General features: G+C 43.5%; 1 pseudogene; it reads left to right on the top strand.

The window, feature by feature from the left end:
* Positions 1-26,033, top strand: LOC139225795 (G-protein coupled receptor family C group 6 member A-like; annotated as a pseudogene).
* Positions 26,034-27,587: the final 1,554 nt, after the last annotated feature.

Raw genomic sequence — 27,587 nt, 5'->3', positions numbered from 1 at the left:
ATGGTGATGGTGCATATTCAGTTTAAGCACTTGCATTTTGCCTGTGAGCTGCTGTTGATTGAAGAGAATCAGATATCAAATATTTTGGCAAAAAGTAGGTATATTCGGGTCAGACATATAGGGCCCAAGTTTCCACATGATTTGCGCCTGATTTTTAGGAGCAACTGGTGGAGAACGGACTATCTTAGAAATCACAATTCTCCACATTTTTTTTTCTGCAGTTCTAGTCAGGTAGAACAGTTCTACTTTGGAACAGAATTTTTTCTTCAAAAGGGGGCGTGTCCGGCCACTGACGCCTGATTTGAAAGTTTCCACAGTGAAAACGTACTCCAAACTAAAGTAGAATGGAGCAAGTGAAGATTTTTGTAGAACTGAAAAAACCTGTTCTACACATTAAAAAATCAGGCGCAGGTTACAAATTAGGCGTCCAGAACGAGGTGGGGGGGAGGTGGGGGGGGAAGGGAACTCATTAAATTCGATAATAAATCCTTATTTATACTTCTACAAATAAATCCAACCTGAATAAACATTTATAAGAAAAGAAAAGATTAAATCAACCATCTTCCTACCTGTGTGAAAGTGCTTCAGGCAGGCCTTTTGGGACCGAAGGCTGAACGGGCCGGCCCGAGACTTCGGGTAGGGCCCGTCCCCAGCACCAGATTTACAGGTAGGTGGCGTTGGGTCGAGTCGGGGAGGTTCGGTTCGGTTCGGGTCGGGGGGGAGGGAGGGAGAGAGAGGGGGGGAGGGAGAGAGAGGGGGGGGAGAGAGAGGGAGGGAGAGGGAGAGAGAGGGAGGGAGAGGGAGAGAGGGAGGGAGAGGGAGGGGGGAGGTCAGGTCGGGGAGGGGGAAGGTCAGGTCGGGGAGGGGGAGGTCAGGTCGGATCCAGTCCGGGAGCGGGAGACGGGTCGGGTCGGGTCGGGTCCAGTGGGGGGGGTCGGGTCGGGTCGGGGGGGCGGGAGCGCGGATCGGGTCGGGTCCAGTCGGGGAGGCGGGGAGCGGGAACAGGAGCGCGGGTCGGGTCGGGTCCAGTCGGGGGGCGGGGAGCGGGAACAGGAGTGCGGGTCGGGTCGGGTCTAGTCGGTGGGGGGGGGGGAGCGGGTGTCGGGTCTGGTCCGGAGGCAGGGGTGGGTGGGGAGCGGGTGTCGGGTCTGGTCGGCTGTGGGGGGGGGGGGGGGGAAGCAGGAGCTGGCCGAGGGAGGAGCCTTATTCACGCAGCCCCAGTGAGGCCATTCGGCCAGGGCTAGGGGCTGCGTGCTTCGGGCCCCTCCCACACAGTTCGGCGCCTGGAGCTACTGCACTTGCATGCCCACTGTAGCGCGCATGTGGAGAGGTCCTGGCACTGTTTTCAGCGCAGGGACCTGGCTCCGCCCCCTACAGCTCGTGCTGCACTGCGCCGAGGGCCAGAGGACCTGCAGGGAGGTGGAGAATACGGAGGATTTTTTTAGGCGCACTTTGTGGCGCGAAAAATGGGTCCAGGTCGGGACTGCGCCGTTCCAGGCGCGTGTGGAAACTTGGGCCCAATAATAGATCGATAATGATATCCATAGTATGCATTTAGCACAAGGGTCAAAATCCATGCTAAATTCACACTCATCTCGTTAGTTATTGCTTAATTTGTCAGTTTGGTCCAGCTCTGGTGATTTCATGATTAATTACAGTTAATGTTCTCAATTCCTCTCATGTAAATTTCATCTTTGATCCCGTTTTCAAATCCTTCGGTAAAGAAGCAAGTATAATTTCTGTGCCTGAAGATAGCATGAAAATGATTCTGTTTCACAGCGGGAGTCATTCTTCCCCAGCTGACAGCTTCTAATGGTTGCATGATATGAGCACAAATTATTATTGACCAATATATTGTAAAAGATGCTGACCGGTGTCAAACATTCTATCTTTAACAGCACAGGAGAGTGATTTTATAGCCAATAAAACACCATATATATAAATATAATTGCTGAGTAACAAGTCTATTCCAATCATTTCTGCTGAATTCATTGCCGTTTTACGGCACAGATTTCTGCTTGCTGCATTACTGGACAATGTTACAGTCAAGAGTCATTCATTTGCTTTGGTTGGGTGCATTTTCATACATCATGTAATATGAGGGATGTTTAGGAATGAATGCATCATCCACAACAATTTGTAACACTACAATAGTTCCGAAACTTGAGTTTAACATAATACAAGCCTGAATATGCCAAAGGAAATTAGTGTTTGTGGATGGCGGTGGGCCAACACACATCGAGAACGGGGGGGAGAAATTGGCCTAGTTTGCAGCTCCATTTAGCACCTCCAGGGGGCGGTAGCGGGGCACTGACGGGTTACCGACCGGGTGCGCACGAAATCAGCGATGCCCATGAACATCCCTAGCTAGCGACCAAAATTACCGCCTCAACCTCTTGCGACCCGGAGATCGTGACGTCATCCGGTGTGACTTCATCTCGTTACCGCCCCGGATGCAATATTCGCTCCTACCCTCTGCAGCATCGCTGGGCGTCAACGATATGTGCATAACAGCCCCAAGCACTGTAAGAGAGCGCAGGGCTGAGCAATCGTGGGGTCCAAAAGATGCAAAATTCACCACCAGTCACCTCGGCTGGCTGCTTGGGGAGTGCTAATTCAAGGCAGTGGTGGTCAGGTAAGGCAAAATTTAATTGTGCCCTCAGTGTGGTGAATTTTGCATCTTTTTGGACCCCACGATTGCTCAGCCCTACGCTCTCTTACAGTGCTTGGGGCTGTTATGCACATATCGCAGGTGCCATCGCCCAACAGACACAGCCTGAGGATTCAATAAACGCAGCACTGGCCCTTCCCTTTAAGGGAGGGAAGGAACCTGTAAAACTGGCAGTGCTGCCCCGGACATTGCTGAGTGCTCTGCCACTACCGCCCCTCTCACTCCATTTAAAGCTCTAAGGTAAGTGGTAGCACTAGGTTTAGTGCTCCACTTCCCTCTTGGAGCGCTAAAGCAGAAGTTCCGGGCAGAATCAACTCTTTACCACCTGCCGCTACTCTTGCGCTCCTGCAAAAGTTATCACCCCATACAGGGAGCTGCGCAATTTCTAGCCCCAGATTCTTAAATTTACTTTTCATTTTTCTGTACTGTATCATTCTCTTTCTCTCTACCTTTCTGTGGTTTCAAACGTTGCCATGTAGAAAGAAAATGGATCTCCGTGTTTGGTTCAGAACTAATATACTCGCAACTTGATGGTCTCAGTGCATCTCTCTCTCTCTTTCTTGGCAACTTTCTAACAGTACCCATATGTCACAGGCTAATCGGTTTGAGCTGACTCCTGCACTCAATGGAGAAATAATTCGAGGACGACAGCTCTAGATTAATAGTTTGAGAGTGGCGCACTTATCTACCAGTACAGCTGGAAACTGAAGATCATATTTGAACTAAGGTACAGTGGCTATAAAACTAACAAGAGCATAAATTGATCTGACAAATATAGACTCCATATATACATAGATAATATATTCACACACCCATTAGCAGACCTCCCATGGCCTTGCTCAATGCACAATCAGAGGATATTTAAAAATGCCTTGTCAATACAAAATATATTATTCTGCTGCTAAGGTATTTAAAATAACATGTCTCTTTTAGGTGACAAAGTTTCATTGGCACAAATAGCATATACTAAGGTCAACTAGCAGCTAATCACTTCCTTTCTCTTTTTTAGTTTTATTTTTTAAGTGCAATAAAGCATGACACCCAAACTAAAAGAGAGACTTACATTTATATAGCGCCTTTCATGACCTCAGGACATCCCAAAGCACTTCACAGCCAATAGAGGATTCTTTTGAAGTGTAGTTACTGTTATAATGTAGGAAAGGTCGCTGCCAAATCTGCAAGATCCCACAAACAGCAATGCGATAAATGACCAGGATATCGGTTCTAGTGATGTGGGCCATCAAAGTTTTTTTTACATCCACCTGAGCTGGGCTTTCAAAGTTTTAGAATGCAATAATTTAAAGTAACAGAGAAAAATAATCACAAGTTGTTGGTCTCTGAAACAGATTTATTTTAAAGAGAGCTTGAGGTAGAAAGCTGTTAGTCTATTAATGCAGCATTTGGAGAGTGGGATAAGGGCAGGGGCTTTCAGGCTAAGACGTGTTTGCTTGCTCAAGGCAGAACCCAAAGGCAATTTAAAATCATAAAAGTCTGTTGCCAGGGGAAGCAGCCTTCTCAAAGTGCAATGCTGATGAATTATATCTCTGCTGAAGGACACATTGCAAAGCCTGCAAAGTCCCCCTCTCATCTCACGGACGTGAGTTTCATCGGGCCCGAATTTCATCGCTCTACTGCCCACTACCGTCCACAATCACCGAGCTACCGTCCAAAAGTCCCAGTTTGGTGGAAAAAGCTGACAGACCGCCGACCTGCCACCCAACTACCGCCCGGCGGGAAATTCATCGGAGAAGTACCGCCGGCAGTAGTTCATACTGCCCGCCCATGGGGAAATCGGCAAGTTCATAATTAGGATCCTGTTACCGCCCGCCAGAAAAACCGTTGTAAAAAGGTGGTCTTACCTCGATGTTGAGCAGAAGGTACAGACAAAGGAGTTGAGCAGTGCAGAACAGTAGATCCCAGTTCGGGTTTTATTCACTGTTGCAATATTTTTCTCTCAGAAAACATGATAAATTGAAGTTAATATGTTCCATTGAAGGGCATGTGTGGGGTGGAATGCTGACATCAGCTCCCAATTACCGTAAAGGCTCCATGGACTTGTGGTGTAAGGGTCTTGACACAACTGCATACAGAGGAGATTTAGTCACACTCTGTGAGTCTCCAGAGGTCATCATCACAGGCAGTCCCTCGAAATCGAGGAAGACTTGCTTCCACTCTAAAAGTGAGTTCTCAGGTGACTGAACAGTCCAATATGGGAATTACAGTCTCTGTCACAGGTGGGACAGACAGTGGTTGAAGGGAAGGGTGGATGGGGAGTCTGGTTTGCCGCACGCTCCTTCCATTGCCTACGCTTGTTTTCTGCATGCTGTCGGCGATGAGACTCGAGGTGTTCAGCGCCCTCCCGGATGCTCTTCCTGCACTTAGGGCGGTCTATGGCCAGGGATCCCAGGTGTCAGTGGGGATGTTGCACTTTATCAAGGAGGCTTGGAGGGTGTCCTTGAAATGTTTCCTCTGCCCACCTGGGGCACACTTGCCGTGTAGGAGTTCCGAGTAGAGCGCTTGCTTTGGGAGGCTCGTGTCGGGCATGTGAACAATGTGGCCCGCCCAACAGAGCTGGACAAGTGTGTGAAAGTATATAGCTATTAATAAAATCCTGTAAGTTTTTCTTAGGTGCCAGGATGAGATCTTGACAAGAAAATTTGCTCAAATACAGAAGTTGCAAATATATATATTGCACTGTTATAATTTGATTCAATAACATGTAATGTTAGGGGTGGGGTTCGGCAATCTGTTAGCTCAAAAACTGTACACTCAAATGCCAACCATAATGTCTGGCCTCCAAGTTCTGGAACTATATGTCATTCAAAGCCACCTGTCCTGGATTGATGACCCTTACTTGTCTTAGCTAAATGAGGTACTGTCAGGAACCATTAAAAAGTAGCATCATAACTATAAGCCAAAAAAAACGCATCCTTGTTGTGAAAAGCAGATGTCTCCCTTCCAAAATGACGCTTGTATTATCTTCTACCATTGTAATTTTTACATCCTTCCTCATTAGTGACTGTCGCCATTGTAGTTATTGGTTCATAAAGTGAGTAAAATTAAAATCCTCATTCTCTTGACGGAATCAACTTCCTCCACAGAATGACAAGTACAGAATAAACAGCACACTCACATTGTAGAAGCCAGATTCATGGTTTGAAAATCATTACAAAAAAATCTAGAGAGAAGATGACGGGTGAAAATCAGTCTGAGAGTTACCGGGATCTGGAACGCACTGTCCAAAAAGGAAGCTTACTCCATCAAAACAAAAAAAATCCCAAATCTCGCACATGCGCAGCACGCAGCCTTTGATCTTTCCCAAATCGAGAGGCCTGCACCTACCGCCGACTCCCGCGACCACCCGCTGCCTACCGCTCCCGCTCCTGCCGAGAAAATCGGGATGAATCTCCCACCCAATCGGCCCCAGCGGGATCGGGCGGTAAAAAAACACGCACCACCCAGGTACCGCCGAAAAATGGGCGGAACGTAGCTTTGATCAATTTCGGCTCCATTGAATCATTGAACAGTAGAGCTCAGAAGCAAGCCATTCATCCCAATGAATCCACACCGGCTCTTTCGAAGGGCAATCTGGTCAGTTCCACTCTCCAGCCCTTCCCCCACATCCCTGTAAATTTTTTCTCCTTCTCGTATTTATCCAACTCCCCTTTGAGGGCTATTAGTGAATGTGTTTCCACTGCACTCTCAGGCGGTGTATTCCAAATCCTAACCACTTTCACACACCTTTTTGAGGATAAATATTACTCAGCTCAACAAATTTGTTCCATTCAAAAACAATCAGTGTTAAAATGCTGCCCAAAGGGAAGAGTTTGCTTCAGCATTGGAAAATTATAAATACCTTCCAAAAAACAAAACTGTGTGCAGATTTTATATACAAGGACAGTTTTTGTGAATTTGCACAGCAGGAGCAGTGATACGTAACTTGGACACAGAGCTCATTGGGCCCTATGTGATTTTCCATTAATCAACGTTAATTGGTTGAAAACCCAGAGGAGCCGATCTCCTTTCCTGATACGCACACCCAGTGTGCAAAGCTGCATGGCAGGCACGCACTTTCCAAAACCCTGCCCTATCATATATAATCTCAGACCTGTCCATGTGGGTGCAAGGCCTCTTCACTCTACAGAAAGAAAGAAAGACTTGCACTTATACAACACGTTTCATGACCCAAAGCACTTTACAATCAATAAAGTACTTTTTGAGGTATAGTCACTGTTGTGATGTGGGAAAACGCAGCAGCCAATTTGCACACAGCAAGCTCACACAAACAGAAATACGATAATGACCAGATAATCAGTTTTTGTTATGTTGATTGAAGGATAAATATTGGCCAAGACACCGGGAATAATGCCTCTGCTCTCTGCCATGGGATTTTTACATCCAGCTAAGACTTTTATTGTTTTATATCTTTTATCGCCTCATCTGAAAGACGGCACCTCCGACAATGCAGCACTCCCTCAGCATTGCACTGGAGTGTCAGCCTAGAATTTTTTAATAAGAACATAAGAACATAACAAATAGGAACAGGAGTATACCATATGGCCTCTCGAGCCTTCTCCGCCATTCAATAAGATCATGGCTGATCCAATCATGGACTCAGCTCCACTCCACTGGCCGCTTCCCATAACTCCCTATCCCCTTAATGTTTAAGAAACTGTCTATTTCTGTCTTAAGTTTATTCAATGTCCCAGCTTCCACAACTCTCTGATGCAGTGAATTCCAGATTTACAATCCTCTGAGAGAAGAAATTTCTCCTCATCTCTGTTTTAAATGGGCGGCCGCTTATTCTAAGATCATGCCCTCTAGTTCTAGTCTCCCCCATCAGTGGAAACATCCTCTCTACATCCACCTTTTCAAACCCCCTCACAATCTTATACGTTTCGATAAGATTACCGCTCACTCTTCTGAACTCCAATGAGTAGAGGCCCAACCTTCTCATCCTTTCCTCATACCCCCTCATCCCCAGAATCAACCTAGTGAACCTTCTCTGAACTGCCTCCAAAGCAAGTATATTCTTTCGTAAATATGGAAACCAAAACTGCACACAGTATTCCAGGTGTGGCCTCACCAATACCCCGTATAGCTGTAGCAATACATCCCTGCTTTTATACTCCATCCCCTTTGCAATAAAGGCCAAGATAGCATTGGCCTTCCTGATCACTTGCTGTACCTGCATACTATCCTTTTGTGTTTCATGCACAAGTACACCCAGGTCCTGCTGTACTGCGGCACTTTGCAATCTTTCTCCATTTAAATAAGAACTTGCTCTTTGATTTTTTTCTGCCAAAGTGCATGACCTCACACTTTCTGACATTATACTTCATCTGCCAAATTTTTTCCCACTCACTTAGCCTGCCTATGTCCTTTTGCAGATTTTTTGTGTCCTCCTCGCACATTGCTTTTCCTCCCATCTTTGTATCGTCAGCAAACTTGGCTACGTTACACTCAGTCCCTTCTTCCAACTCGTTAATATAGATTGTAAATAGTTGGGGTCTCAGCACTGATCCCTGCGGCACCCCACTAGTTACTGGTTGCCAACCAGAGAATGAACCATTTATCCCAACTCTCTGTTCTCTGTTAGTTAGCCAATCCTTTATCCATGCTAATATATTACCCCAAAACCTGTGAACTTTTATCTTGTGCAGTAACCTTTTATATGGCGCCTGATAGTCTGCATCCCAGAGTACTTAAGGAAGTGGCCCTAGAAATAGTAGATGCATTGATGGTCTTTTTCCATGGATTGGAGGGTAGCTAATATAACCCCATTTTTTAAAAAAGGAGGGAGAGAGAAAACAGGGAATTATAGACTGGTTAGCCTGACATCGGTGGTGGGGAAAATGCTGGAGTCAATTATTAAAGATGTAATAGCAGCGCATTTGGAAAGCAGTGACAGAATCGGTTCAAGTCAGCATGGATTTGTGAAAGGGAAATCATGCTTGACAAAGCTTCTAGAGTTTTTTGAGGATGTAACTAGTAGAGTGGATAAGGGAGAACCAGTAGATGTGCTGTTTTTGGCCTTTCAAAAGGCTTTTGACAAGGTCCCCCAAAAGAGATTAGTGTGCAAAATTAAGGCACATGGTATTGGGGGTAATGTATTGACATGGATAAAGAAATGGTTGGCAGACAGGAATCAAAGACTGGGAATAAATGGGTCCTTTTCAGAATGGCAGGCAGTGATTAGTGGGGTGGCACAGGGTTCAGTGCTGGGACCCCAGCTATTGACAACATACATTAATGATTTAGACGAAGGAATTGAATGTAATATCTCCAAGTTTGCAGATGACACTAAGCTGGGTGGCAGTGCGAGCTGCGAGGAGAATGCAAGAGGCTGCAGGGGAACTTGGACAGGTTAGGTGAAGGGGCAAATGCATGGCAGATGCAGTATAATGTGGATAAATGTGAGGTTATCCACTTTGGTGGCAAAAACAGGAAGGCAGATTATTATCTGAATGGTGAAAGAGTATTAAAAGGGGAGGTGCAATGAGACCTGGGTGTCATGGTACATCAGTCATTGAAGGTAGGCATGCTGGTACAGCAGGCAGTAAAGAAAGCAAATGGCATGCTGGCCTTCATAGCGAGGGGATTTGAGTATCGGAGCAGGGAGGTCTTGCTGCAGTTGTACAGGGCCTTGGTGAGACCACACCTTGAGCATTGTGTCCAGTTTTGGTCTCCTAATCTAAGGAAGGACGTGCTTGCTATTGAGGGAGTGCAGCGAAGGTTCACCAGACTGATTCCCGGGATGGCAGGACTGACATATGAGGAAAGACTGGATCGGCATGGCTTATGCTCACTGGAATTTAGAAGTATGAGAGAGGATCTCATAGAAACATATAAAATTATGACAGGACTGGAGAGGTTAGATGCAGGAAGAATGTTCCCGATGTTGGGGAAGACAAGAACCAGGGGACAAAGTCTAAGGATAAGGGGTAAGCCATATCGGACCAAGATGAGGAGAAACTTTTTCTCCCAGAGAGTTGTGAACCTGTGGAATTCTCTGCCACAAAAAGTTGTTGAGTTAAGTTAATTGGACATATTCAAAAGAGAGTTAGATGTGGCCCTTACAGCTAAAGGGATCAAGGGGTGTGGAGAGAAAGCTGGGGTGGGGTACTGAGGTTGAATGATCAGCCATGATCATATTGAATGACAGTGCAGGCTTGAAGGGCCAAATGACCTGCTCCTATTTTCTATGTTTGTCAAATGCCTTCTGGAAGTCCAAATACACCACATCTACTGGTTCCCCTTTATCCACCCTGTTCGTTACATCCTCAAAGAATTCCAGCAAATTTGTCAAACATGACATCCCCTTCATAAATCCTTGCTGAAACCACCTGACTGAATTTTGCTCTGCCTGACCGAGTTCCCCTTGAACCCACAACCTTCTGACTCAGTGGCGAGTGTGCTACCCACTGAGCCACAGCTGACAGTGCTGGAGTGCAAGCTGGAGAGTCAGTTCCCTAATCTGGTGCTTCAGACACAAAGCAATACTCACATTGAGAGCTGGTAAGGAGATTGTAGGCTCTCAAACTCAAAGTTTCCATTTATTAATTTAAATGAACAGAAAATTAGGGGGTCGTAGGTGTCCAATCTCCTGACCAGAGCTCCATGCAGAAACCACTGGGCAGGGAGCATCCAAATGGGAAATTGGCCCTTAATTGTATTCCTGTCAGACTAAGATTAAGCACACCAGCCTAAAAACTACTTGTGTGACACTAGCATGTTTGCATCACGTAACTAAGTCCACTATTCTCACGAAGGCACTGATGCATTTATTTCATTTATTCATCCACAGGATGTGAGCGTCGCTGGCAAGGCCAGCATTTATTGCCCGTGCCTAGTTCCCCTTGAGAAGGTGGTGATAAGCCGCCTTCTCGAACCGCTGCAGTTCGTGTGGTGAAGGTACTCCTACAGTGCAATTAAGTAGCGAATTCCAGGATTCTTCTTTGTTGCATAAGAACATAAGAAATAGGAGCAGGAGTAGCCCATTTGGCCCCTCAAGCCTGCTCCGCCATTCAATAAGATCATGGCTGATCTGATCTTGGCCTCAACTCCAATTTCCTGCCCGCTCCCCATAAATCTTGACTCCCTTATTGTTCAAAAATCTGTCTATCTCCACCTTAAATATATTCAATGACCCAGCCTCCACAGCTCTCTGGGGTAGAGAATTCCAAAGATTCACGACCCTCTGAAAGAAGAAATTTCTCCTCATCTCCGTTTTAAATGTGTGACCCCTTATTCTGAAACTATGCCCCCTAGTTCTAGATTCCCCCATGAGGGGAAATATCCTCTCTACATCCACCCTGTCAAGCCCCCTCAGAATTTTATACGTTTCAATAAGATCAGCTCATTCTTCGAAACCCCAATGAGTATAGGCCCAACATGCTCAACCTTTCTTCATATGACAACCCCCTCATCTCAGGAATCAACCTCGTGAACCTTCTCTGAACTGCCTTCAATGCAATTACATCTCTCCTTAAATAAGGAGACCCAAACTGTACAACTGAGTGGCTTGCTCGGCCATTTCAAAGGGCAGTTAAGAGTCAACCACATCGCTGTGGGTCTGGAATCACATATAGGTCAGACCGGGTAAGGACCGCAGTTTTCCTTCTCTAAAGGACATCAGTGCACCAGTTGGGTTTTTACGACAATTCGATAGCTTCATGTAGATCATTATTGATACTAGCTTGTTAATTCAGATTTATTTAATTTTGAAACATAGAAACATAGAAAATAGGTGCAGGAGTAGGCCATTCGGCCCTTCGAGCCTGCACCGCCATTCAACGAGTTCATGGCTGAACATGCAACTTCAGTACCCCATTCCTGCTTTCTCGACATACCCCTTGATCCCCCGAGTATCTAACTCCTTTTGAATATATTTAGTGAATTGGCCTCAACAACTTTCTGTGGTAGAGAATTCCACAGGTTCACCACTCTCTGGGTGAAGAAGTTTCTCCTCATCTCGGTCCTAAATAGCTTACTCCTTATCCTTAGACTGTGACTTTGTTTTTTAACTGCAACAGTGGGCTTTGAAGTCATGTCTCTTAATACCACTCGTAAAATAGTGGACAAAATACAGTTCTATGAATGTTAATTGGCTTCTATGTTTCAGCACTAGACTGTGAATAGTTGAGTGACAAAGGAAAACTGTCCCGCATTTTAGATCTCAAGTATTCCATTTACAGTTGCTATGGGGACAAGCCCTGATTTTACCACCTGGGCAGGACTCACGTGGTTGGGCTCCAAGTGGAAGGCAAATCCTCTGACTTTCCGTTGTGTAACTCCTGTGCCTCATCTGCATAGGCTCCATCTGTGCTAAGGAGCTGGAATATTGGGTGACAGGAGGCTGAGCGAGCACTCCTCGGCACTCAGGTAAGTGGTTGGAAACGGGGAGCTGGGAGGGCATCACAGTCAAGGGAGGAGGAGGGAAGCCCTGGAAGTCCATGGTTTGCTCGTGGAATCCCTGAAGAGCATTCCTGCTCTTGTGACCAGATGGGAATGACAGGGAAGCCACGACAACTTCTCCACATGCACGCCCCTCAGGTTAAAGTTGGAATCAGGGCCTCGCTCCCTTCCAACGAGTTGTCCCTCGTGCCTGCTCAAAAATTGCATTCCACAGGCAGGTGTCCATTGTGACTGCCTGCACCCCAGGTGGGCAGGTTTAAAATCGACCCTTTAGTTCAATGGTAAACAGCACATGGTCTGAAATGTGAAGGATTCAATAAAGACACTTCCCGTAACATGACGTCGCAGCAAGAACACCAGGGAGTGTCATCCTTTATTAATTTATCAATTTGTAGTGCATTATATGATTTTTGAAGAAAATATGGGAATCGAGAAATACGGTATTCTTGTGGCAAATGGGGTTAATATTTACCACTTTGCAATCAGAGATTCATCATGGGCAGTCCCTCGAAATCGAGGAAGACTTGCTTCCACTCCTAACATGAGTTCTATGATGGCTGAACAGTCCAACATGAGAGCCACAAACCCTGTCACAGGTGGGACAGATATTCATCAGGGGAATGAGGGGGGTGGCACTGATTTACCATACGCTCTTTCCGCTGCCTGCACCTGACCTCTTCACGCTCACAGCGTTGAGATTCGAAGAGCTCAACACCCTCCCGGATGCACTTTCTCCACCTCGGGCGGTCTTTGACCAGGGTCTCCCAGGTGTCAGTGGTGATGTTGCACTTCGCCAGAGGGGCTTTGAGGGTGTCCTTGTAACGTTTCCTTGGCCCATCTTTGGCTCGTTTGCCATGAAGGAGCTCCGCATATAGCAGTTGTTTAGGGAGTCTCGAGTCTGGCATGCGAACTAAGCGACCTGCCCAACAAAGCTGATCTAGTGTGGTTACTACTTCAATGCTGGGGATGTTAGCCTGGGCGAGGACACTGATGTTGGTGTGTCTGTCCTCCCAGGGGATTTGCAGGATCTTGCAGAGATATCGTTGGTGATATATCTCCAGCGACTTGATGTGTCTTCTGTAAGTCGTCCATGCCTCTGACCCATATAGGAGGGCCCTGTAAACCATGAGCTTGGTGCTAGTTTGAGGGCTTGGTCTTTGAACACTCTTTTCCTCAGGTGGCCGAAGGCTGCACTGGCGCACTGGAGGCGATGTTGAATCTCCGCATCAATGTCTGCCTTTGTTGATAAGAGGCTCCCGAGGTATGGGAAATGGTCCACGTTGTCGAGAGCCACGCCATGAATCTTGATGACTGGGGGACAGTGCTGTGCGGCGAGGACAGGTTGGTGTAGGACATTTGCCTTACGGATGTTAAGCACAAGGCCCATGCTTTCATATGCCTCGGTTGCCTCATATTCACAGAGCACAGCACACACAGCTCCTAACATGGCAGGCAGCTCTGTCGGAAGCCTCCGGAACAGCCTGGTTCTGTTTATTATTAACTCTGCAGCTGCAGTACACAATACATCCACATCCACAGTGTGGAGCTACAAACATTACAAGCTTACAGACATTACACTTCTACCTCCTTAATGAAAAAGTTATTATAACAAACATCATACATAACTTTCATTTTTATACATAACACAGGGTATAGACTTATTTTTTTTCCATATTTACAAATTTAACTTTACCACTTGTTTTCTATTTCGAAGAGGATACCTTTGCTCTCGAACAGAACCTTCCAAACATGGTGTCGATTTCACACTCATTGGAGGCTCATCCTGAGGAACATTTTCCTCCACGCAATTTCCTTGATTTTCATTTGAACTCACTCTAACTTCAGGCTCTTTATTTTCCTGACTCGGACTCAGACTTTCATTCTGATTCTCTCCTGGATTTGTTTCCAGTACATTGGATTTAGGATTTGCTACTAGTGTATCAAAACTATCTGATGAGTCAGAAATAATTGAATCATTCCCACCTTCAACTCCTTCCATGTCTGTAGGTAAAATATGATCACTATGAACAAACCTAACCTGTCCATTATCAAACATCTTTACCAAATATGTGCGAGGACCACATATCTTCACCACTCTTCCTGGTAACCACTTTAACCATTTATGGTGATGGTTCTTCACTCTCACCTTCTGGTTTAATTTCACACTTCTCTCTTTTACTCTACCTCTATCATAATTCTCTTTCTGTCTTAATTGTGTCTCTTCTACAGACTGTGCCAAATTTGGTTTTAACAAAGAAAATCTGGTTTGTGGCTGTCGTTTGAGAAACAACTCTGCTGGTGTTCTACCAGTAGTTGTGTGAGGAGTATTTTGATATGTAATCAAAAAATTAGCCAATTTGTGATCCAATGACAACTATCGTTTCCTTGGATTTGGATCTAACATTTGATTTATGAGCGTACGTTTTACAATTTGTACAGTGCGCTCTGCTGCACCATTCGAAGCAGGATGGTATGGTGGAACCTTGGTATGTTTCACACCATTTTTGCTCGTGAATTGTGCAAATTCTTCTGAATGAAATTGTGGTCCATTATCTGAAACTATTTCTTCAGGGAGGCCAAATGAAAATAATAATCTCCGTAAAATGTCTAATGTTTTACTTGTTATTTTCCATATTGGGAACACCTCAACCCACTTCGAATGGCTATCAATCACAATGAACAATTGTTGTCCTTCTAACTCAGCAAAATCAATATGTAGCCTTTGCCACACCCTGGGAGGCAATTTCCATGGCTGTAATGGTACTGATGGTGGTTTCTTGCTTACTGATTGACATGTCGTACACTGACTCATGATGTACTCTATATCTTTATCAAGACCTGGCCACCATAAATTACTGCGTGCAAAACTCTTGGTCAAGCACATTCCCAGGTGCTGGCCATGGAGGTCTCCTAATAATTTGAACCTGAATTTATTTGGTATAACCACTCTTGCACCCCACATGATACAATCTTTATCGACTGATAATTCATTCCTATAAATGTACAAATGGATGTATATCTTTGTCTGTTACCTGGTTTGACCATCCATTTGCAATATAATCATACACCTTTGACATCACTGGGTCACGTTTGGTTGCTCTACCAATCTCTTCAGCTGTGACTGGCAGTTCATCAACGTATGAAAAATAAAACACTTCTTCCCTATCAGGTGTAACTTGTGATGGGGAAGGCAATCTAGACATTGCATCAGCATTACTGTGATCAGCTGATCGTCTGTATTCAATATTATTTGTATATGCTGACAAAATCAAAGCCCATCTCTGCATTCGGGCTGCAGCTAATGTTGGAACTGGGGACTTGAGATGGAGGATTGCTGTTAGGGGCTTATGGTCCATACCGATGGTAAACTTATGACCATACAAGTATTTGTGAAACTTCTTGACCCCAAAAATTAATGCCAAAGCTTCCCTTTCAATTTGCGCATAATTAATCTCACTGGCACTGAGAGTGCGTGAAGCAAAAGCAATTGGTCTTTCCTCCCCACTATGTGATACATGAGAGATCACTGCCCTAACTCCATACGGAGAGGCATCACATGCTAGCTTAATCTCCTTAGATATGTCATAGTGAACTAACATGGTGCTCTCTACCAATTTGCTTTTACACTCCTTGAATGCTGTATCGCCTTCTTTTGCCCACTTCCAATGGACCTGTTTTTTCAAAAGTTCATTCAGTGGATGTAATACTGTAGCCAAATTTGGTAGGAACTTCCCATAATAGTTCAAAAGACCTATTTCAGTGACATTCCTAGGAGTGGGTGTATTTCTGATTGCATCCAGTTTTTCCTTGGTCAGATGCAAACCATCTTTGTCTACTCTGTACCCGAAGTACTCCACTGAATTTTTAAAGAACTCACACTTATGAGCAGACAGTCGTAATCTGTGCTTCTCTAGCCGTTTGAGGACTTCATTCAACATATTATTATGAATTTGCCTATTTGGTGCTGAAATTAGTATGTCATCCAAATAACATACTACCCCTTCAATGCCTTGCAAAATCTGGTTCATCACCCCTTGGAATATGGCTGGGGCGGAAGACACTCCAAAAGGTAGCCTATTAAATTGATATAGGCCTAGATGAATATATATAGTCAAACATGACTTGGACTCCTCATCTAGTTCAAGCTGTAAGTAGGCATTCGTAAGATCCAGTTTTGAGAAGATCTGACCACCTGTCAGTGTTGTGAACAAATCTATATTCGGCAATGTATTGGGGACATTACCCTCTGGAACCTGGTTTACGGTTACTTTATAATCACCACACAATCTTACCTTACCATCAGACTTAGGTACAACAACAATGGATGTAGCCCAATTACATCGATCTATCTTACAAATAATGTTCTCAGTCTCTAGTCTTTTGAGTTCTTGCTCAACTTTCTCCTTGAGTGCATATGGTACGGAACGTGGCTTGTAGTAAACCGATCTAGCGTCCTTCTGTACCCTGACACTCGCCTTGAAGCCTTGGATCGGACTGCCTGTTTTGCAGAACACCTTCGGATACTTCTTGATAACTTCATCCGTTGATGAAAATCTCGCTTCCACACAGAAAATCTCAATCCAATCCAGCTTCAGTGAGCTCAACTAATTTCTTCCTAGTAAGGCAGATTTGTCTCTTTTCACTACTATTAGAGGCAAATATTTCACCGGTATAGTGATATGACCTACCACAGGAATTTTCTCTCCCGAGTAGCCTCGCAGCTCTTTCTTGGATTTCACCAGTTGGAAATCATGCAATTTGTCGTGGTATAGTGACTCCGGTACTACACTCAAGAATGCACCTGTGTCAATTTCCATTGGTATCTTGAATCCCGCAACATCTATGTGGATTTTGATGCTTTCCAAATCGCTGTCCATTAACCTCGTGCTCCTGATGACGTGTAACTCTAACATCTCCTCGTCCTATTGTTGTTCTTCCATGCTATGTAGTCTCTTGGGATTTCTACTCATAGATTTGAACGCTGGACTCATAGCTTTAAAAGCTGGTTTACCCTTCAGTCGGCATGACTTCACAAGATGCCCAGTCTTCCTGCAGAAGAAACACTCTGCCTTCACGTATGGACCCCTTTGAGCAATGTGTTGTCCCAGGCACCTATAGCACAACTTTGACGCTCTGTTAGAATTTCCAGTTTCTAAGACTTTCGGCCCCCATTGTCTTTTACTTTGAACCTGCAGGTGATTTACCTCGGTTGACTGACGACCGTAATTGTTATTTAATTCTCGGTAATATTGTTCGGCCATGCCCATCGACCTCGCTATCTGACAAGCAATCTCAAAAGTCAAGTCATCCGTCGTCAATAACTTCCTTCTGATCGGATCATTTTTCACCCCACAAACAAAATGATCCCATAATGCTAGGTTTTGAAAGTTTCCAAAATTACAGTGCATTGATAGCTTTTTTAATGGTACGATGTAATCACTGATAAATTCATCAGTCTTTTGATTCTGAATCCCGAAATGATAGCTTTCATTAATTTCTAACCATTTCAGGTTGTAGTGCTGCTCCAGCTTCGTTAAAATCTCTTTTAGGCATTGTGTCCTTTGGCTCGTTAGGCACAAGCAGATTTACCAGCGTTTCATACAATGCCAGACCTGCCTCCGATAATGGCCCCAATTTTGCTCCCTCAAGTCCAAGGAATGCAGACTTGAGTGAATCTGGCAGACAATTGGTTTATATATCTATCACCAGATCTTGTTGCACTATCAGACATCACTCTTCTCTGCAAAACTGCCATTACTCCAGCATAATCCTGGAGAGCAAAGATAATCTCCAACTTCTTTTCTCCACCACCAACTGTCTCCTTAAACCCCTCTCCCCTGCACCTTCCACTTTCACTTCTAATAACAAGTCCACCAAATTTGGGCCCAAGTTTGTCCATTAAGGTAAATTTATTTTTAGCCCTGTGAAAACATATTGGGGCAGAAATCCTGGTTTCCCTGGGTCCGTACGGAGTGTGTACGGACCCAGGAAGGCATCGCAAAAGTCCGTTTTCGGCTCACGATGCGCATGTGTTGAAAACCAGCTTTTCCGATCTGTCAAGGCTTGACAGATCCTCCATATCCCCACAGCCAGGACAAGCGCATGGGCAAGATTGCGGTATTAGCCCAACACATGCCCAATGAATGCAATTCAAACTTTTACACCTGGTAAAAGCAGAAGCATAGCTTACTTTTACCAGTGTTTTAAAACATATAAAAAATAAATTTAATCATTCATTTTTGTATTAAAAACTCTGTCCATTAAGGTAAGTTTGTTTTTAACATTATTAAAACATATTAAAAAAAATATATTTAATTACATTTAATTTCAATTAATGTTAAATATATGAGGTATTTTATTAATTTATTGTGCTGTGTTTCGGTGTTTTAAGGGGTTATTCTCATTGACAGTAATGGGAATTTGCACAAAACAGAGTTCCCATTTTTATCAATGAGCATACTGCATAGTGATTGGTGGCCCACGTGACTCCAGCTTGTTCGTACGTACCTGAACGACATCTTCCCATACGCTGCGCAGTGAATCTAAGCCTCCGACCGGGATTGTAGGTTGCTCCGGGTCCACCAGGTACTTTCGTAGATTTTTTTCGGGTCAGAGGCATTCGTACGAAGAAAGCCTCCGACCGAAATTTTCCCACCATTCGAAAACAATTCCAAAAAATTAATTCAAAAAAATAAATATTTAATTAAATTGCATTTTAATTAATGTTAAATATGTATTGTGTTTTTTTAATTTATTGTGTTTGTGTGTTTTGGGGGGTATTCCCATATATACTTATTGCAGCTTCATAGAGATGGTACTCACCATAAGTATGAGTGGGGATTCCCCCTACTTTCATTGGTTGGGCCAGCCCACATGATCCCAGGGGTGCTTGCGAAGCACCTACGCTCCTGGGATACGTGGGCCTATGCGTAGAGGCCCAGGACTACAAGTCGCCGAACCACCCAGATCAGCAGATAAGTTTGTAGATTGTTTTCTGGTTGGAAGCCTCTGACCACAAAATGTGGGCCAATGTTTTGGGTGCAGCCCCTTTCTGCAGACTGAAACATAAGAAACAGACAGCCATATTAATACAATCAGAGAGAAACACAGATAACAATCAGGGCCGGTATGTCAGAAGATTAAAAAACAAAGGATGTGTAAAGTTAAAGAAGCTGGGGTTGTTCTTTTTTGGAGCAGAGAAGCTTAAGTGGAGATTCAATGGAGGTTTTCAAAATTATGAGGGATTTTGATTGAGTAAATAAGGAGAAAGCATTTTTAGTTACTGGCTGACGAGTGGGCCAGTAACTAAAGGCCATAGATGCAAAGGCTAGTGTGATAGAATGTGAAGACCATGAGTGATGGGTCCATATGTTAACTTGTCTGTTCTCTCCACAGATGGTAACTGATCAGCATTGTGCTTCCAGCATTTTCTGTTTGTATCACAGATTAATTATGCATTACTTTATGACATCTAGTGGTGTAGGCAATGAAAACGCTCCTGTCACATTTTTAGTTGTGAGTTACCCTTTTGGATATATTTGATCAATGATCACAGATGGTACCACGACAAGGAGAGTTTCTTGTGAAGAAACAGAACTGCCGTTCAACCTTATAAAACTGCATTTACAGCCAGTCTACTGACAGAACAGTGCAGATAATTAAATCAGTAATGAAATGAAATGGTAATAAAAACTGTACTTGTACCACTCTCTCATTGATCTTTAGTTAAAAAATATGATCACAATTCAATAATATTCTATGACAAAGAAAACATCTCAACAAAATAACAATAGTTCAAATAGATTATTTACCTTTAAAGAAAACTTATGTTAGAATTTGCTAAATGAATGAGAAGAAAAAATTCCTTCTCTACTAGCTATGAAGCACACAAGCTAAATATGCCTTGCAGTCTGTACAGAAAATTTGCAACACCTTACTTGAAAATTTAAGCTCTGAGTGGTCTGTAATTTCTATTGAAAAAACAAAAACTGCCCAATGTATCCCAGGATGTTGCTCTGAGTTTGATGATTGAATTCATTCTCTTAGGGTAACTGATTCTGACATTCAGCAGCACAGTCCTTGATCTTCAAATTCTTATTAGATATGTAAGGTGATAACTTTTAACTTCAGTGGGGGCCGGAAAACTGGCGGTATCAGACTGGCCGTCCATTACACATGGCGCTCGATTCTCTTTCCTGTTGTCTTCAATGGGAAGAACGCCAGTTTTCCACCCCTGCTGAAGTTAAAACTTGCCCCGTACCAAAATCAGCAATCCCTTGAACAAAAAGCAAAATACTGCAGATGCTGGATATCTGAACAAAAACCACAAAATTCAGGAAACATCAAGCAGCCTCTGTGGGGAAAACAAACACATTAGTGTTTCAGGTCTGAGAATTGAAAGCCATTACAGACAAACAGAATGTAAAAGGAACAAGAGGAAGAAATGGGATTAAACACACAAACACACACAGGAATAGAAATTAAATGATTGATAAAGTGTTTAAGTGGAGGTCAGGAGAGAGTTAAATGTCAGGCGATATTTGCATGAAACAATAGGAGGCGTAATGAGAGAAATCAATGAATACGACAAAAATGGAGTATAACAATCCCTTGCCCCCTTAAAATAAATATAATTTCCTTATTGTGTATATTCATCAAATTTCCACCAGGAAATATGTATAGCTATTAGGTTATATACAATAATTCTTAACATTTCCAAGTGATTAGCCCAAGTGGCTGAAAGACAAGTACATATGTCAATGACCTAAACTGATTGGGTTATTTACGAATGACTAAATAATGATAAAAAAATTACACTAGTTCTTATTAAACTGATACAATAACCAATCATTTTGATTTATATTTGTGAACGTAGGTTCATAAGTAATTTGTTCAAGAATTCTCACAAATGTTTAAAACACGCAAGTTACCATTTTTCAATCAGAGTACAATATTTTTTTTTTCATTCGTTGAAACTTTCCATCAGTTTGGAAATATTCCTTTTTGAAAACTTTGCTTTGTTTAGCTTTGGATAACTAACTTGGCCGCAGTACTACTCCAAGCTGCACTTGCTACAACCACAAAAAGCAGCCTCTGTTTAGTTTTAAAATTATAATTAACTAGTATATTATCAAACCTAGCTGATGGTATAATTAGAGATTACATTTTGTGATTATAGTGCTTTCTAGGTCTTTCCAACATTTCTAAATATTGTTTTCATTTTCTTAAAAGGGTATGGCATCTATCTGCTCAAACCACTGCCAACCAGGACAAATAAAGCTGTCATCTGAAGGCCAACACACATGTTGCTATGATTGTGTAAATTGCAGCTTGAATACATTCTCCAAAACAATTGGTAGGTGGTAAATTATTGTCTACATCATCTATTGTACAATAATGTGTTACACCATATATATGAAATATGAATGGTATAAAGGAGGAGATAGTGGTGCCGAAATTCAGCCATGCCAGAAAGCTGGCACACCGACAATTTCTTACCTGGTTTTACCGCTGCATGGGAAAAGGTCACCTCCTGACCGATATTCAGGTCTTTGTCGTTTTTTTTCGACAAGACCGGAAGTTGGTCATAATGGGGGCGGAGATGTGGCGGTAAGTCCTGGTGAGGGGTGGAGGTTGGGGTGGGACCACGTCTCCACCGCTGTCACTCAGCAGCGGAGCAGTGGTGACATCACTGCGTGTGTGTGGCAGCACGTCTCTCCCCTCATTTAAAGGGAGAGAATCGTCGATTCTGTAAGTTCGGCCACTGGGCCACCAGGGATGGTTTTGGCTGGGCCAGCACAACCCAAGAGGAGGTGCCAGGCTGCCTGCTGGCGGCCTGGCCGAACCCAGGGCAATACTTATCCGGCCGATCAGGAAGTCGGTCGGCAAAAATAAAAACATGGCGGCCATGGCAGTGCGCCCTCCTCTTGGCTCACAGGCAAGAAACCAGGTGCACTGACAGAAAAACCAGGAGGGGGACCATGCGACGGAGCAAAGAATTTTAAAGATAAATTTGGGGCGGAATGTGCTGGAGATGCGGGGTTGTAGCGGACGGCAGCAGCAGGCCGGAAGTGGAGACAGGCCGAAAAATCCCTGAGCAATGGACTGCAATGCGGTGGCCACTTGCTTCCACTGCATGGCCGCCACAAAACGGCGGTAACAGGCCTTTAATTTCAGCCCCAGTATCTTTGCATGATTAGGCTTCTAATGATGAATGGAGTGGGAGCAATGGGTTAGTAATTTCTTCCCAGCAAATTCTTCCACCTCTACAGACACAGCCACAGTGAAGTACTATATCTCAACAGAATTTTTGAAAAGAAAACAATCCTAACAGCATCCATGCCCTGGAATTTGTGACATGAAAACATTCACCATTCATTTCACGCATCTCACAATAGTACACTTTACTCTGAGTTTTTCTGACCAATTTTCTCCCCTCCTTCTCGCCTCACTGAAGTACAGATGTACAATTGCCAGATGCCCTCAATATCTTGCTCAAGTGGGCATTACTCATGTGAGACTTGACATTGTCTGCAGGCACAATATTCGCCAAGGAAGGCATCAAAGCCAACGTTATCCAGTTTTGCTTGTAATTCACGCAAACACACTCAGTTGTTTCCCAGAAAGTTCGCTGAACAATAATTAGGTGCAAAAATCTGGCCTACTTCCCTTGCCTAATGTAGCGAAACTGAGGCCAACTGTAGCAGTCCTACCACCATTGTGGCTACGATCATCTAAGTTATCAGAGATTGGGGATGGAATCTGGGACCATTTTGGCCTGTATGGTTCAACTAATCACTAGACAAATTCACTCAGCCATGTCGATGGGCTACAGTAAATCTGAAATAAGAGTAGGCTTAAAAACGGGTCCTTTTCAGAATGGCAGGCAGCGACTAGTGGAGTGCCGCAGGGCTCAGTGCTGGGACCCCAGCTCTTTACAATATACATTAATGATTTAGATGAAGGAATTGAGTGTAATATCTCCAAGTTTGCAGATGACACTAAACTGGGTGGCGGTGTGAGCTGTGAGGGGGGCAGTAAGAGGCTGCAGGGTGACTTAGACAGGTTAGGTGAGTGGACAAATGCATGGCAGATGCAGTATAATGTGGATAAATGTGAGGTTATCCATTTTGGGAGCAAAAATGCGAAGTCAGAATATTATCTGAATGGCAGCAGATTAGGAAAAGGAGTGATGCAACAAGACCTGAGTTTCATGGTTCATCAGTCATTGAAAGTTGGCATACAGGTACAGCAGGCGGTGAAGAAAGCAAATGGTATGTTGGTCTTCATAGCTAGGGGATTTGAGTATAGGAGCAGGGCGGTCTTACTGCAGTTGTACAGGGCCTTGGTGAGGCCTCACCTGAAATATTGTGTTCAGTTTTGGTCTCCTAATCTGAGGAAGGATGTTCTTGCTATTGAGGGAGTGCAGCGGAGGTTCACCGGACTGAATCCTGGGGTGGCTGAACTGACATATGAGGAGAGACTGGATTCACTGGGCCTTTATACGTTGGAGTTTAGAAGGATGAGAGGGGATCTCACAGAATCATATAAGATTCTGACGGGACGGGACGGGTTAGATGCGGGTAGAATGTTCCTGATGTTGGGGAAGTCCAGAAGCAGGGGACACAGTCTTAGAATAAGGCGTAGGCCATTTAGGACTGAGATGAGGAGAAACTTCTTCATTCAGAGAGTTGTTAACCTGTGGAATTCCCTTCTGCAGAGAGTTGTTGATGCCAGTTCATTGGATATATTCAAGAGGGAGTTAGATATGGCCCTTACAGTTAAAGCGATCAAGGGGTATGGAGAGAAAGCAGGAAAGGGTTACTGAGGTGAATGATCAGCCATGATCTTATTGAATGGTGGTGCAGGCTCGAAGGGCCGAATGGCCTACTCCTGCACCTATTTTCTATGTTTCTATGTTTCTATGGAGATGTTAAGAGAGATGACCAGCAGCCTAATCAAGGAAGTAGGTTTCAAGGAGTGTATTAAAAGAGACAGAGAAGAGAAGCAGATAGGTTTAGAGAGTCAATTCCAGAGCTCAGGACCCAGGCAGCTGAAGGCACGGTCACCAATGGTGGAGTGATGTAAATCAGGGATGCACAAGAGACCAGAACTGGTCGAGCACAGAGAACTCAGTGCCAACCTAGAGTCTCAAGTCTTTGGAGTGGGGCCTGAACCTACAACCTTCTAACTCAGAGGCAAGAGTGAGCCAAGGCTGACTCAGTCTCATTTCCCCCCAGTCCATGCAGCCACTCCCCTCCCCTGCTCTGCTTGAAGCTGCAACTCTCCTCTCTCTCCCCCAGTCTACCCTGGCACTATTTACCCTGTGTAAATTACCCTGGAATATTGTGTTCAGTTTTGGTCTCCTAATCTGAGGAAGGACGTTCTTGCTATTGAGGGAGTGCAGCGAAGGTTCACCAAACTGATTCCCGGGATGGCAGGACTGACATATGAGGAGAGACTGGATCAACTAGGCCTTTATACATTGGAGTTTAGAAGGATGAGAGGGGATCTCATAGAAACGTATAAAATTCTGACGGGACGGAACAGGTTAGATGCGGGTAGAATGTTCCCGATGTTGGGGAAGTCCAGAACCAGGGGACATAGTCTTAGGATAAAGGATAGACCATTTAGGACTGAGATGAGGAGAAACATCTTCACTCAGAGAGTTGTTAATCTGTGGAATTCCCTATTGCAGAGAGTTGTTGATGCCAGTTCATTGGATATATTCAAGAGGAAAAAAACATAGAAAATAGGTGCAGGAGTAGGCCATTCGGCCCTTCTAGCCTGCACCGCCAGATATAAGTTAGATATAATTTGATATGTTAATTTTTTTAAATCATTTTTGATCTTCTTCATTTCAGATGCACAGCAGTGTTTTCATTGCTCAGAAGATGAGTGGGCTCCGACAGGAAGTGTTGTATGCAACAAAAAAAAAATTGTATTTCTTGACTGGAGTAATGGATTTTCTATCGTATTGTTAATTTTTGCAGCCTTTGGAATTGTTTTAATCATTGTAATAATTGTTATTTTTATCAAGAATGTCAACAGACCAGCTGTTAAATCGAATGGTGGCAACATGACCTTCATAATGCTCATCTCTTTGTTGCTCGGTTTTGCAAGTGTCGGCTGTTTTCTCGGAAAACCGAACGACTCTACTTGCAAAATCAGGCAATGTTTATTTGGCATCAGCTTTACTCTTTCTGTTTCATGTGCTCTGACAAAATCACTTAAAATACGACTAGCATTCAACTTCAACCCAGCTAATCAAAAGCATTTGAAGAACCTGTACAATCCCTAGCTCATCAATGGTGTCTGTACTGGATGCCAGATTATCATTTGCACAACATGGTTGGTTTTTAATGGCCCCAGAGCTCAAACAGATACCAAGAGATTGCCAAGGGAAATTGTGCTAGAATGTAATGAGGGTTCTTCTGTAGCATTTGTTGTTATGTTGGGGTATATAGCATTCCTCGCACTGATTTGTTTTATATTTGCCTTTAAAGGTAGAAAGTTGCCAGAAGGCTACAATGAGGCTAAGTTTATCACATTTAGCATGTCGATTTACTTCATTTCATGGATTACCTTTGTCCCTGTCTATGTAACCACTCGTGGCAAGTATCTCCCAGCAGTGGAAGTGGTTACAATTTTATCTTCAACCTATGGGATATTATGCTGCCAGTTTTTCCCAAAGTGTTATATAATTCTGTTTAAGAAAGAATATAACACTACCACTTCATTTTTGAAAAATCTGTTTGAATATTCACTGAAAAGCACAAACAATCTTACAAACAGACAAACTTTTCCAAACGCCTCAATACATTCCACTTCTTGCAAGCCCATCAAAAGTAACAACTGTCATATGTCAGAAAACATAAATTCTAATTCTTTTGTACAAAAGAACAGAATCACTAGGGTTTATAGGAAGAGACATTCTAGTTGGTAAATGTTTAATTGGCAAAAATGATTTATATTCAGAATATTTACTTCACCTTGAGGCTGTCTTAGGTTTGAGTCCACATTATGTTCAGTCAATCCTGCCCACTATAGCGCTAATGCACTTTGTCATTTTTCAGCCTTGGTTGCTAAATGTGATGGCTCACAGTAACAACATTTGTGATAGGACAGAGACTGATATATCATCCATATTTTCTTCCTCCTATTTCTCCACACCGCAAATATAATACGTTGGTTGGAGATGAAGGAGCATTGTTATTGAAAGAAACACATGAGTCATTCATTAGCCCACATTCTTGTCCTCCCTGATTAAGAGGATTGCATGCAATTAAAGATCGTGAATGGAGGAGGGAATGAATGTGATATCATTTGGTTTTTGCTACCTTTCTGGATAAGATTTTTAAAGTTATAAAACAGATACAATTTCTGAATCTTGTGACATCACTGGATATCCAAGAAATTATGTAATGTGATATCACAAAATGTACAACTGTTGATTATGTTAATTTTACATATTTTGAAATTTCAAACAATAACTACTAAGATTCTTTCTAGGGAAAATTGTGGCAACATGCAGTTTATTTTTTGTATTATTATCTCCAATTCTTCATTTTCCCTACCAAACACGATCATATAAGGACCATCACCATATAAGAACATAAGAAATAGGAACAGGAGTAGACCATATGTCCCCTCGAGCCTGCTCCGCCATTCAATAAAATCATGGCTGATCTGATCATGGACTCAGCTCCACTTCCCTGCCCGCTCCCCATAACCCTACTCCGTTATCGCTCAAAAATCTGTCTATCTCCGCCTTAAATTTATTCAATGACCCAGACTTCACAGCTCTCTGGGGCAGAGAATTCCATAGATTTACAACCCTCTCAGAGAAGAAATTTCTCCTCATCTCAGTTTTAAATGGCCGGCCCCTTATTCTAAGACTATGTCCCCTAGTTTTAATTTTCCTATGAGTGGAAATATCCTCTCTGCATCCACCTTGTCGAGCCCCCTCATTATCTTCTAAGTTTCAATAAGATCACCTCTCATTCTTCTGAACTCCAATGAGTATAGGCACAACCTACTCAATCTATCTTCATAAGTCATTCCCCCTCATCTCCGGAATCAACCCAGTGAATGTTCTCTGAACAGCCTGAAATGCAAGTATATCCTTCCTTAAATACGGAGACCAAAACTGTACACAGTACTCCCGGTGTGGCCTCACCAATACCCTGTACAGTTGTAGCAGGACTTCTCTGCTTTTATACTCTATCCCCCTTGCAATAAAGGTCAACTTTCCATTTGCCTTCCTGATTACTTGCTGTACCTGCATACTAACTTTTTGAGTTTCATGCGTAAGGACCCACAGGTCCCTCTGTACTTTGCAATTTTTCTCCATTTAAATTATAATTTGCTTTTCTATTATTTCTGCCAAAGTGGATAACCTCACATTTTCCAACATTATACTCCATCTGCCAAATTTTTGCTCACTCACTTAACCTATCTCTATCCCTTTGCAGATTTTTTGTGTCCTGTTCACAATTTG

The sequence above is a fragment of the Pristiophorus japonicus genome, chromosome 1, assembly GCF_044704955.1.
Source record: "Pristiophorus japonicus isolate sPriJap1 chromosome 1, sPriJap1.hap1, whole genome shotgun sequence".
In the NCBI taxonomy this organism is placed as follows: Eukaryota; Metazoa; Chordata; class Chondrichthyes; family Pristiophoridae; genus Pristiophorus; species Pristiophorus japonicus.
The sequence above is the reverse complement of the archived record's forward strand: the minus strand, read 5'-3'. Positions and strand labels throughout refer to the sequence as shown.